General features: G+C 41.2%; 1 protein-coding gene across 4 annotated transcripts in view; it reads right to left on the bottom strand.

The window, feature by feature from the left end:
• The window catches only part of LOC124144428 (solute carrier family 2, facilitated glucose transporter member 3-like), a 147311-nt gene that overhangs the window by 108533 nt on the left and 24247 nt on the right, over positions 1-14531 (bottom strand). For all 4 annotated transcript variants that reach the window (XM_046513829.2, XM_046513827.2, XM_046513830.2 and 1 more), the window contains exon 2: positions 8525-8745. The gene's annotated coding sequence lies outside the window, so the exon portion shown is untranslated. The remainder of the gene's footprint in view (positions 1-8524; positions 8746-14531) is intronic.

Raw genomic sequence — 14531 nt, 5'->3', positions numbered from 1 at the left:
TACGTTGATAACTCATGGCGACTATTTTCCTCCTGAATGTTTTGTGCATTGAGGTCGACACCTGCGAGCGTGAGCCTATTTGTCCATGTTATTATTAACGGTCTATGCATTTGTCTCATATATCATATGCATATATAGTGTTTACATAACGTACATCATTTCAAATATTCATATTCTGTGACATGTTTCGTATGTTTCTCGGCTCTCTCTAGTGAGGCTCGGTTATCACAATGTCACGTGGCTTACAGACTAACACGACACCGAAATATTTAATGCACCCTTTTCATAGATAATTTGCTAGACTAAAGTCAACGTTTTTGGGGTAATTTATATTTTTATTTGCTTTGTTTCTTTGTCTTTCTTTGAAATAATTTGACCCGGGCAAGAGAAAGCATACAGCTGAAAATTCTATTTGACCAAAAAATTACAAACGTTTTCATAACTAGGCTGAAAACATTCGCCTCATCATGGATCTGTTGAAAGGAGTCCATAGATGGAGCAGTCCTTAAGAGAGTTGGTGGCCTGGTCCACAATGTGAGCGCCGCAACACCAAAAGATCTGACCTCCATACCCACAGTTAAGGATTGTCCGGGGCTCCATTTGCATTTCTTTTATATTTGAGACACTATATTTCAAAATTTATATTGACTAAATAACAAACTACTTGATAACTAGAGCAATAAGTCATCACTGAATGTAATTTACTAACGAAGGATATATCCTGACTGATAAACGAAATTGTTTTACGCCGCTCTAAGATATCCCAGTGTCAACACAGCGTGGACGAAGACAGCGCTTCACGTGTTATAACCACGTGGGGAATTGAACCCAGGTCTTCGGCGGGACACGCGAATATTTCATCAGTGGGCTACCAAACGTCCGACATTAGAAATAAACAGTGTTTGTCTGACATATGAAATATACACGTGTGATAGAAGATGCTGATACACTTACTATTTTTTATGATTGTCTTCACAATCCTTTTTCTTCAATTTCTTAAAGTAAAAATCCACTTCGTCGTAGCTAGTCTCATAAACAGAATGTCATTCGGAAACGATATCAATATTCAAAATAACTTTGGAGAAGAACAAATTTAAGTGCTGTGGTATCGGACGGAGGAAGGATCGAAGCCAATGACAAAATGGTGAGATACATCATAGGCTAATCAAGATTGAGAGGGGGGGTGGGGGGGGGGGTGGGGAACCACCGCCCCCTCCCTCCTTTGACAAGCAAATGTAGTATTTTGGAGACAGTAAAATTATCTAGAGAGAGGATTTTGATATTTTGGATCCCTCCCTTTTAAGAATGCTGGATCCGCCCTCATAAATATTCATGCCGGGGGTAAGTTCCTGGTAATTCGACATTGAAGTCCTCTAAACAAACACGTCAGTATCATGACAGACAGATGTTCACTGTGGGTGGCCCAGTTACGTGTAGAGTGACAGGTCATGCTTGGACCTAGCGGACTCTGAACTGCCACACATAGAGAAAGGTCACGACCTACTACGTGAACCCGCAGATCTGCATAATCCGTTCAGTCGATAACAACAGCAGGGGTGGAAGGTTGGCTCGTGGGCCCAATGACGAATACACATAGAGCATACTGGCATACTGACCCTGAAACAAATATATCCAACAAAGCCCATGCAAGTCTATAATAGTGGGCAAGTCTAGATTACTGCAGTCTGAAAATGAAGAGTCTCTGGGCTCCTTTTAATTATACTTTAAGTAAGATAATTGAACAACTGTTTTTTCTCTAAGGCATGTTCATTTCAGAGAGGGGCGGTCGGGTAGCCTAGTGGTTAAAGCGTTCGCTCGTCACGCCGAAGACCCGGGTTCGATTCCCGACATGGGTACAATGCGCGAAGCCCATTTCTGGTGTCCCCCGCCGTGATATTGCTGGAATATTAGTAAAAGCGGCGTAAAACCATACTCACTCACTCATTTCAGAGACTAGATGTTAGTCTAATTGAGTATGATCTCCACGTGCACCGTGTCACACTCTACAGCACTCCCCTGTTCAATGGAATTGGTTTGTACTGTTACAGTGCATATATTTCATTACACTTTCTATATTTTTAACAAATTAAACTCAAACTAGGAAATTCTAAAATTCGAAAGTCGCTAGACCAGTATTTCTCGTTTTTATCGCCACTGGTCGACCATGACGGCTGCTCCTTGGCAAGCTCATTCACGCGAACAGTAAATTACGTAATCATAGATAAAGTCGCGCGCGTACGTCCGCCCCGGCTCTTGTTCTCTTGATAAATGTTTTGTTACCAGCTGGCGCAGGTTTTGACCATCATCTTAAACTGTAATTAAAAGAAACTTTTCTTAGGCAATACTGATACCATTCTATTACCACCTGCATGGCTTGGTGTTGTCAACTTTGACAGCCCAGGGCAGATAACAGAGACGGAAATTACAACTGTGGGGGCTGTTGGGGGTATATAATTCCTTGGGTGTTGGTCCTCAGCACACTTGCTTGAATAAACCCTAAGGACCTCACAGCTCTCTTCTCTCTTGTTTCAAGGTAAGAAACATTTAAATATTCCTATTTTATGACTAAACTTCTTATTTCATTGTTATTATTGTCTAGAAAATATTATAGTTAAGTTGAATCAGTACTGCCATATTGTAACTCTCAATCTACTGTGTACAAGTTCTAAATGACTGTTCATTATATATTATTTACCGTTTAATACTCAGGCACTTTCCAGTGTTGTTTGAAGTGTAATGCGTCGTGGGCTCCTACAGTTTATGTGTCATTAATATGCGGCGCCAATAGTTCTCCCCTATATTTCGACATCCATGAGTATATTCCCCTTCTATGTCTAACATCATCTGTTCAAAATGCCAGATGCATATACAGTTTATATTTCCGTGCAGTAGCGTAGCGTACATGTAGCTTAGTCACAAAACGGTTCCTAGAGTTAACACAACTGTTTCAAGCAAGACTTATTTTATACGTAGGTCGGTTATTCCATAATTTCCGACAGTCCACCGATCAAAGGTTATATGAGCAGCTTTACCTTCTGTGTGCGCTTACAGAATAGGCTTTAACAACGCATTCCATATTTCTTAGGTTTTATCCTCATTAAGTAAGTATTTGAATATATTGTAAAGAGTCCCGTCCCTCATATAGTTGCATACGCTATACCACAATTTCATTACCGTAGTCATTTAAATACTGTTATAGTCATCCTTTATACTTCATAACAACGTACATTCAAACGCGCACCGTTCAAGTATACAATTACCGTATTCACTCCATTAGCTGTTATCGCTAGCTCCGTATATATTTAGGAAATGCGCGCAGTCAATAGCAATACAGCCGCGGTGATTCATTACCGTAGTCACCAAAGTAATCACTACTAAAACTAATAATTACTCTAACTAAAACCGAGCTATATCTTCTACCGCGTACATTCGTATCTTTATTTGGATCAAGTATTTACTTTCCGTATTAGCCGAAATTATTATGTTGTGAAAATTATTACTGAAACCACAAGTATTAATGTTTATCGTCATTTCATAAGTAAATGTCATGTTCCTCATCTAAGCAGTTTGCGCAGTCTACTGTACATGCTCTATTAAAATGTTACGACTACTCAATTTAGCTGTTAAGGAATGTTATTTAGCATTACCGTTATTATTCTAGTAAATACTGCATCTGTTGTATAATGTTACCGTACATACTCCAATATTAAATACATTGCCTTTATTATTATGCCTTTATTAGATGGACAATGTGTTGGCATATTATTATCATTATTATGATTGTACGTCACTATTATATATTAATTGATGTAACTTGAATGATATGACACACTTGCTTGAATAAACCCTAAGGACCTCACAGCTCTCTTCTCTCTTGTTTCAAGGCTCGCTCCCAATAGCTAATTCCCCAAACCGAGGCCTGACAGTTATTGGGATCACCCCTCAAGGCTGTCTTAGTACCCTTGCACTGTTCCTAAAAATGGTGTTCACGCCGAGTTTTCTACATTTGCTCAGCAGTACGTACCCGTCACCTAGGTCTATGTTAGCAGTGTTGGTCAGTGCAGTGACGTCATTCAAAGAAGATGGATTTGATAAGTGTTTTATTACAATTATTAACATGAATGTTTGTTTGTTTGTTTGTATGTTTGTGTAGCAGGGCGTGGAGTCACCCCACAGATGACATCCTTACCTTGTCAGCTTGCTGACGGGGTTAACCTCTTTGGTCATGTGGACAAGGCGTCCGACCTGTGATCAGAAGGTCCGTGGTTCGAATCCCATAACGGGACTCGGAAATTTTAAGGCCGTTACATTGGCGCCCAACGTGGGGCTGAGCACGTTCATATTAAATTTGAGCAAAATAAGCCTTAGTACCCTACTATGCGGCCCGGGACGTGCCTTCTGTTGACGGGGGAGTATGTAGCGGGCGTGGAGTCATCCCACAGATGACATCCTTATCTTGTCAGCTTGCTGACGGGGTTAACCTCTTTGGTCATGTGGACAAGGCGTCCGACCTCGGATCAGAAGGTTCGTGGTTCGAATCCCATCACGGGACTCGGAAATTTTATGGCCGCTACATTTGCAATACCTGTATCTTCAAATGAGACAGGACACCGTCGCGCCAATTACAAGGTCAAGAGCTGGACGGGAAATAGACAACGGAGGGCAATCCGTAAATAAAAGCGACAAAACCCTTTCCATATTCTTAAGAAATCTCTAAAAGCAGAGTCGATTTAGAGATTCCAACTTTATCACGAGTATGTATCTATAAGAGTCAATATCAAATAGTGACGACATCAGGTGGTCGCGAAACGGTAAGCGTATCCTGCTCCGTCAGTGGCACCCGTCACAAACACACGCAAAGGTAAGTCAATTGTTCACGTCAACAAGGCACGGGAACATTTGGTCATATTTGGCTAAGTTAGATTAAATATCACCCAGACTTCTACTGAGCGTTTGACTAACATTCAGTGTCTGATATGACAATATTTTCAGATTCGATTTTAGTTGAATAATTATTGGAATATATAATAAACAGGATTGTTTAAATTGCAGAGATCCAGACTTACTGGAGTGGTGGAGACTTGTTGTGGCGTTTTTTGGATAGTGTCGTGTTTATGCAGGGAAGGGCTACTACTTTCTGACTCCTTTGCTTCTGTTCAGTTTTGGTCGGGATTTATTTTGTGGAATTTGTTTGTTTGTTTGTTTGTTTGTTTGTTGTTTATTTGTTTTTGTCTGTTGAGGAATAATTTTAGGATCGGGTTGACGCAATGTGTAAGTTGGTTGTATGGTCCTGTCTATCGCTGCCCCTCACGATATAAATCAATGGTTTGCTGGGTTTTATGATTCTGTTATATTCATTCATTAATGAGTTTGTCTTTTTTTTTTATTTGTTAATATTTTTTTTTTTTTTTGGGGGGGGGGGGGGGGGGGGGGGCAAGGCAGGCAATAGTCAAACCGACCTTTGCAATCTTCGCGTTTGTCATTTATAATTCCTGCACCTATCTCTGATCTAGGGTGCCAACTGTGGCATGAAAATGTTAAAAAGGTAAGTAATAGCCACGTGTGATATGTAAAATAGGTCACGCTGTAACCTGTAAATAGGTTCGCTGTAACTATAATGGTGCATCGTGGTTTGAGAATATATGAATGTAAATGCACCATTGAAGCAGAGACCATATCGGTATATGGTCTCTGATTGAAGCAGTGTTACAGTCCCTTGTAATTCAGCCTGGTTCCCTGGGTATGCTGCGCTGGCGCTACACTGACCCAGGCGATGACTGCAAAATGGCCGCCTCCACTAGACGAACAAACATGGCGGACACGACATGTATTTACTATAGAAAAATGCTAGAACAGTCCCGATCATTAAACACCATTATTACGGATCAAAAGTGATTGTTTTTTCTAGTGATTATACTAGGCGTTCCGCTAAACACACCATTTTACAATGCGAAAAAATAGGTCATAATCGACGACATTTGCGTCATCAAATTTGCTAAAATAAAGATACTAACGGTATTTCACTAACATGGTCGTTTAATTCCATGTATAATGTGTACAATTTCGTGACAACAGTGAGCTGACACGACATAATAACGCTCATATCACTGTTGAAAATGGTGTGTGTGTCATAGTTTACATTTCGCCGATGTGACGACCACTTTCGAGTCTCGAAACAGCTTATATAATGTTTTCCTTCAGTAAAAGTAACAATGGACGTTATTCCCGTGACGTATACATTGCAACAGCATTAATGAAAATTCTCAGAAAAAAAATTAACCATCCGTTAAAGCGTTTTTCTGCAGTAAATACATGTCGTGTACGCCATGTTTGTTCTTCTAGTGGAGGCGGCCATTGTGCAGTCATTGCCTGGGTCAGTGTAGCACCAGCGCAGCATACCCAGGGAACCAGGCTGCTTGTAATTCACCTCCAGAAGAAGCACACCCAGTCGTCATTTATCAGCATGCAACAGTAACCGTCACAAGGGGTAGCTGTCTCGACCAAGCTAAACAGAAATGTATTTCTACAGAGGTGAGGTGAGGTGAGGTGAAATGGGGTTTACGTCGCGTCCAAGATTATTGCACTTATATAGCGACGTGCATGCGTGTATGTGTGTGTGGCTGCTTGTACTAGTCCGGACTGATGCCGATTTATAGTGCTAGCACACTGAAATACCATGCCGCAGTTTAACATGAATACCCCACTCAAACACAGTATACTGACTACGAGCCGACCAGTCCTTGTTTTAGCCCCTTAATGCCGAGCGCCAGACAGGGTAACAACAAGTACCATCTTTTAACGTCTTTTGGTATGACGCGGCTGGGGATCGAACCCCGGACCTTCCGTCCTCTGGGCGGACGCTCTACCATTAGACCACGGAGGCGGTCTTCTACAGAGGCATTGTCAATGAGTGAGTGAGGGATTTTACACAACCTCTTCCAATATTGCAGCCATACCACGGCGCATGTCATCAGGGTTGGTTTTCGCATAAATGTAAATGCGAACCTGATTGTGGACAGAGCGAGCGATAGCCCACACTCTTCCCCTGATGAAGAGACAAGAAGTAGAAAGACAGAAGCTGATATCTATAAAAGAGTGTCGTATATTGATAGCCCACTAAGTTTAAAAAATAACTCATGTTCTGATCGGTTAATTTTTTCACTGAAAAATGTCCGTTTACCAACTGAACAAAGACGTTACCATGCTGCAGTCACCTACAGACTTTGCGTCTTAGAGATGGAATTTGATTGGTCGAATCTCATTTCCGTTACCGCTTTGGTCACATTTTCTGCGGTTACCGTATCTTATCTGTCCCTCGTGTAATATCTACGTCACAGGTGGGCTCACGTTACCACACAATACGGTATTTGGAGACGAGTAGTGCATTACTCAGAATGATTGGACGACGTCGTACTTGAAGCATCTATTTTGGAGGAAATGTGATTTATTAGTTGTTTACTACCTGTTTTTCTGTTACCATGTCAACGGTAAAAAGAGATCTTCCAGTTAATGTCCACTTTCCTTCTAAGGTAATAGGTGGGTGAGGTGAGGTGAAATGGAGTCCAAGATTATTGCACTTATATAGCGACGTGCATGTACGTGTGTGTGTTTGTGTGGCTGCTTGTACTAGTCCGGACTGATGCCGATTTATAGTGCTAGCTCACTGAGATACCAGTTTACATGAATACCCCACTCAGACACAGTATACTGACTCCGAGCCGACCAGTCCTTGTTTTAGCCTCTTAATGCCGAGCGCCAGACAGGGTAACAACAAGTACCATCTTTTGACGTCTTTTGGTATGACGCGGCCGGGGATCGAACCCCGGACCTTCCGCTCTCCGGGCGGACGCTCTCCCACTAGACCACGGAGACGGTCTGTTTTATTGTGGACATTACATGGTGATATCTATCTTATATTTACGGCAAACTTAAGATATCTCAGGGCTACGATAGTTTCAAAAATCTAGACCCTGTTAGTAGGGCAGGGAAAGATTATGGATAGCAAACACTTCACCTGTGCCGTGACTGACAAAGCCTTTAGCCAACTATAGCCTAATGCCATCTATGCCTAATTATCTTCTAAGGCGGTCTTCTAAGGTAATATGTTATCTGTATCTTTGTACACGACGTGTTTAGTCAAGATTACACATATAACAATCTATATTTGTAAAATACATTATTATCTCAATACTCCAAATATGATGACATTTATCCAACTGATGCAAAATATAAATGAAAAATTATAAATTTAGCCACCAGGAATAATACACTATCAGACATAAACAATAATTATGCATCATAAGGGCTCAAGTGTTTGGTAGGTAAGCCCTGTCCGAGGATACAATGCCTTCATGAAACGGTTTCACCCAGCACAACACGTGTTGTACGAAAAAGACTGCACTTTGTCCCCACGCCACGCGATAAGCTAAAAAGACATACCGTCTAAATAAAATACCCTGAAATGAATATTATAGTATGTAATTCATTTAAATACACAAATTATAACATGAGGTGTGCCGCCTACCTTTCTTCCCGAATAAGTCGCAGCTGGGGGGGTAGAGGTAACTCCTCACGTAACTCCTTACACTGCACACTGGTGCTGAGCTTGACCCACTTCCCGATAAAAACAAGTGATCAGCTGACACGAGTACGAGAGTTTGCGTGATGATATTAATGAATGTTATTCTCGGCAAATTCTGCCTGTCTTCATCGATAACTCGATATTACGTTCAAGAATCCTGGCACCTGCAAATCAATAAATGTTTGAATTATGGTAATTCAACAATTCACAGAGTTCTGATTTTTTTTTTACAGATAACACATCTCAAACAAAGTCAGGATTTGATGGGACACGATTTTGTAATATAACTGTTGAATGTCGGAAAAAGTAAGTTGATAAATATTGCTGAATCTTGAGAATATCAAATTTTGAAATATGTGTATGTAATAATATTACGAAATGCGGAGTACAATATGCTTACAAGGCACAATCAGCTGGTATGTAATTCAGCAGTAGTTAGACATATTGCATATCTTATTGTTATACATATGGATTCAAATAGATATTTTTAAATCTGAAGAATATTGAATTTCGTATGTGTATAAATATCAGCTATTGCAGCGTAATAATGCTGATTAGGCATAATTAGTTCTGTGATGTTCCTCCGTTGTGTTATGTGTGTGAAGATATATTATTGGAGTCAGTGAGTGAGTGAGTTGGGTTTAAAGCCGCTTTTAACAGTATTCCAGTTATATCGCGGCGTGTCATCTTAATGTGGGAGGAAAGCCCGAAGTGATGCAGGTCTCAGACGTTTACCACTACGGCGAAACCCACGAGCACGGGTATGGTGCTGACAAACCTACAAACATAATTGGGGCGAACCGGGATTCGAACCCACAATCATAGGTTTCTGGCGTGCCCAAGTGCCACCCGTGCCCTTAGACGACTGGGCCACCCATGCCCTCTAAAATATTATTGGACCTTCAATATTATGTATATAATATCTGCACGTGAAACTTGCTGATTCGACACAAGTATTTTCAATGATGGCATCGTGCACTCGTGTCAGTCGCGTGTCACCTGACCCCAACTGTGAGTCTACTACAACAGTGATCGTGACAAGCACGTGAGTAGCTCGACATGACCTTGATACGTCACCCCCTCCCCACCCAGACGCATGCACCCGGCATGAATACTACAAGTGCTTGGTGTGGGGTTCATAGTTGGCTGTAGACTTAAAAAGGTACCCTCCGAGGTAAATAACGACAGCAATGATAAATTGTTTGATGAAATGTAATAATGTCTCGCAATCTGACAGTGGTGTATGATTAACCTTGTTACATATTCAGTTACAGACAACGAGTGTAAGTCATACATAGCTGGAATTACAGTGTCTGATCAAATAGGCTGCGGAGCTTGCTTTTTCAGTATATGAAGAGTACAAAGAAGGTCCATTTTTGTAACTGCTTCTAGAGTATTCAGTTAGAGTACTGATATACAAAAAAAACTGACACAAAACGTTGTTGTTCGTTGTTTAACACCGCACTCCGTAATATTCCAGCTGTCTAATGCATGTCATCGTATCCCAGTTGCGAAGAACGATGCTGCTGATGTCAATCCAAGGCCGTAGTTAACTTTTTTTGACAGGGGTGGCAAATATTTGTACAAGTATCACTTGTCCCCAACTTGTATTTTCATGATTCAAAGAAAACTGTTTTCTATAAAAACAAACTAGGGGGCTAAGCAATCACTGGACTGTCTGGTCCAGACTCGATTATTTACAGACCGCCGTCATAAGGCTGGGATATTGCTAAGTGCGGTGTTAAACAAACAAACAAACAAACACAACAATCATGTAGTCGAACCTGAACAAACCAGGGGTCGATAGTGGAAGCACCGATTAACCATGACGCACATTGTTAGAAGCCAAGGCGAGACGCACATTGTTAGAAGCCAAGGTGATTAAGATAAGCGTTTACCCGATTATGTAAATAGTGAATAGAAAATTGTAGATCGTTTATTGAAGATGAATTCCTTGTATCGTTTGTATGTGTCATCAGTTCTAAGAAGTATGTATCGTAAATAGCATATTAAGTCTAGAATTGTAATACCTTTTACTGAAATTTACTTTTGATATAACGCATTTTTATATTTCTATAAAGTCCAACGGCTGAGAGAAGCTTTTTCGACTCCTTCATTAGCATCGATAGTTCATGCAATTCAAACACTCTCTGTATTATTGGGCTATGGCCTTTTTACTGAATAATCTGTCTGTATGTCCGTCTGTCCGTCTGTCTGTCAGTGTGACGAACACAGCAAGCATAGGGTAAAGGAGGTGCAGAGGTGGGTCTCGAGATATCACAGGGCAACATTAACTATAAAACAGTAAACATTTTTAAACGAACAGAGAAGCAGTATTAAACATATTGAAACAACGGGCACCTTAAAGTCTGGCTTGCATTTTACCGTAATTCATAGATCCGGGGTACAATAGGTCTTCAGAAACCCATGCTTGACGTAAAAGGCGACTATGGTTGTCGTAAGAGCGACTAACGGGATCGGGTGGTCAGGCTCGCTGACTTGGTTGATGCATTTCATCGATCCAAATTGTGTGGATCGATGTTCATATCAATCACTGGATTGTCTTGTTCAGACTCGATTATTTTACAGACTGCCGTCATATAGCTGGAATATTGCTGAGTGTGGCGTTAAACAACAAACAAAACCAACCAACCAAACGTAATTCATTCTGTTTGGTCTTAACCCCGATCAGTCCATCGGGACTGGATGAATGTTTGTGTGGGTGGAGGGACAATTGAGATTTCCAAAAAATCAATGAAATCTTAATTTGATTGCTGCCCTTGGAAATCGAGTTCGCATTGATAAGGTCATCGTACAGATGCTTGAAAGAAAGACAAGACTGTGAAACAGTTTAGAGAGATTATCTCCAATCATCTGACTATTTAGTGGCTTGTGTGAACCCGGGCTCTAGCTAATTACATGGAAAAACGTTGTTATATTATCTAAATACAATGGAATAAAAAGGATGCCAGAGACTCTCTTCTTTTCCTGAAACTGCAGTGATCAAGACTTTCTAAATATTATAGACTTGCATGTGCTGTATTGGATATATCTGTTTAAGTGTCTATCCAATGGTGGGGTAGTCAATTGGATAAGGCGTTCGCTCGTCACGCCGAAGACCCGGGTTCGAATCCACACATGGGTACAGTGTGTGAAGCCAATTTCAGGTGTCCCCGACCGTGCTATTGCTGGACTATTGCTAACAGCGACAGACAGACTATCAAAGTGGGTTTTCAACAATTAACACATGCTTGTACCCCAACAACGTATCCAGTCTCTCATATAGATCCTGAAACCAAAGAAAGATAACACCCAAGCAAGTGTATGATCGTACTTGGGCAAGTCTAGATAATTTCAGGTTCTGAAAATGAATTTATTCTCAGGGTCTCTTTCTATTACCTATTAAAAGACATTTTAACAAAACAAATCTTACATTTCCATTCAAGAGACAACTTGTTAGTTCCTGTGTATGGGGGAGAGGTTGGGGTGTCGTGGCGTTATTGTATATTAAAGCTAAAATGGATCGAATCATCATTAAACCGCCCCTCGGTCCTTTTGTCTGTCAATCAAATGCCAAACCAAACCGTGCTCTTACTGCCCAAACAACTCGTCTTGGTGTATTGTAACTATAACTGAGCGGGCCACTGTAACTTGATAATGCCCTCATATTGCTTGACGACGGGCCATTATCGAGCCCGTTGTTAGGTGACGTCATAGGCTAGAGAAAGTGACGTCACGTATTATAGTGACGTCATATGGTTTGTTCTATGACGTTTCCATATTTGTAAAAGTGGGTCAGTGACATTCGTGTTGATTGCAGTAAATGTTTCAAAACTGATATTGTTGTTTCTTTTCATTAGATAACAAATTCCATCCATTTTAGCTATAATAACGGTAACGTTCTTTTTCAGGGCATTATCATTTGCAGAAGCCCTCGGTCTTTTCAACTGCCCTCCTTCGTCGGGCAGTTAATGGAAGACCTCAGGCTTCTGCAAATGATAATGCCCTGAAAACTAGCGTTACCCTTATATTAAAGCTAAAATGGATAGAATTATCATTAAACTGCCCGCACGTTATCAGAAATGAGCGGGCCACTGTAACTTGATAATGCCCTCATATTGCTTGACGACGGGCCATTATCGAGCCCGTTGTTAGGTGACGTCATAGGGTAGAGAAAGTGACGTCACGTATTATAATGACGTCATATGGTTTGTTCTATGACGTTGCCATATTTGTAAAAGTGGGTCAGTGACATTTTAGCTATAATAACGGTAACGTTCTTTTTCAGGGCATTATCATTTGCAGAAGACCTCGGTCTTTTCAACTGCCCTCCTTCGTCGGGCAGTTAATGGAAGACCTCGGGCTTCTGCAAATGATAATGCCCTGAAAAATAGCGTTACCCTTATAACATACACCTCCAAAACATGCGTGGATTTACACTGAAACGTCTGAAACTTATTTCGTGAGTGAGTGAATGAGGTTTATGGCTTTCCCGAAAAGACCTGGGTAAAAAATGTGGTTTTCAACAGAGCGACCAGGATCCGTTAGACAAAACTATCTTAGCGCTACAAATGTCATAGCTTTGAGTTTGAGTCACGTTCAAAATGCACATACACTAACCTACGCCATGCCTACACGTTCTGTAAATCCCACGCTAACATATCAAGGCATACACTCACGTACGCCATGCCTACACGTTCTGTAAATCCCACACTAACGTATCAAGGCATACACTTACGTACGCCATGCCTACACGTTTTGTAAACCGCACGCTACGATATCAAGGCATACACTTACCTACGCCATGCCTACACGTTCTGTAAATCCCACACTAACATTTCAAGGCATACACTTACCTACGCCATGCCTACACGTTCTGTAAATCCAACGCTAACATATCAAAGTATACACTTACGTACCTACGCCACGCCTGCACGTTCTGTAAATCCCATGCTAACATGTCAAAGTATACACTTACGTACGCCATGCCTACACGTTCTGTAAACCCCACGCTAACATATCAAAGTATACACTTACGTACGCCATGGCTGCACGTTCTGTAAATCCCACGCTAACATATCAAAGTGTACACTTACCTACGCCATGCCTACACGTCCTGTAAATCCCACACTAACATATCAAGGCATACACTTACGTACGTCATGCCTACACGTTCTGTATACCCACCACTAACATATCAAAGTATACACTTACGTACGCCATGCCTACACGTTCTGTAAACCCCACTCTAACATATCAAAGTATACACTTACGTACGCCATGCCTACACGTTCTGTAAACCCCACACTAACATATCAAAGTATACACTTACCTACGCCATGCCTACACGTTCTGTAAACCCCACGCTAACATATCAAAGTATACACTTACCTACGCCATGCCTACACGTTCTGTAAATCCCACACTAACATATCAAAGTATACACTTACCTACGCCATGCCTACACGTTCTGTAAATCCCACACTAACATATAAAAGTATACACTTACCTACGCCATGCCTACACGTTCTGTAAATCCCACACTAACATTTCAAGGCATACACTTACCTACGCCATGCCTACACGTTCTGTAAATCCAACGCTAACATATCAAAGTATACACTTACGTACCTACGCCACGCCTGCACGTTCTGTAAATCCCATGCTAACATATCAAAGTATACACTTACGTACGCCATGGCTGCACGTTCTGTAAATCCCACGCTAACATATCAAGGCATACACTTACGTACGTCATGCCTACACGTTCTGTATACCCCACACTAACATATCAAAGTATACAGTTACGTACGCCATGCCTAAACGTTCTGTAAACCCCACACTAACATATCAAAGTATACACTTACGTACGCCATGCCTACACGTTCTGTAAATCCCGAGCTAACATATCAAAGTATACACTTACGTACGCCATGCCTACACGTTCTGT

Source organism: Haliotis rufescens, unplaced genomic scaffold, assembly GCF_023055435.1.
Source record: "Haliotis rufescens isolate VD_foot unplaced genomic scaffold, xgHalRufe1.0.p SCAF_29, whole genome shotgun sequence".
NCBI classification, from domain to species: Eukaryota; Metazoa; Mollusca; class Gastropoda; order Lepetellida; family Haliotidae; genus Haliotis; species Haliotis rufescens.
Note: the sequence above shows the minus strand (reverse complement) of the source record. Positions and strands in the feature narration are given on the sequence as shown.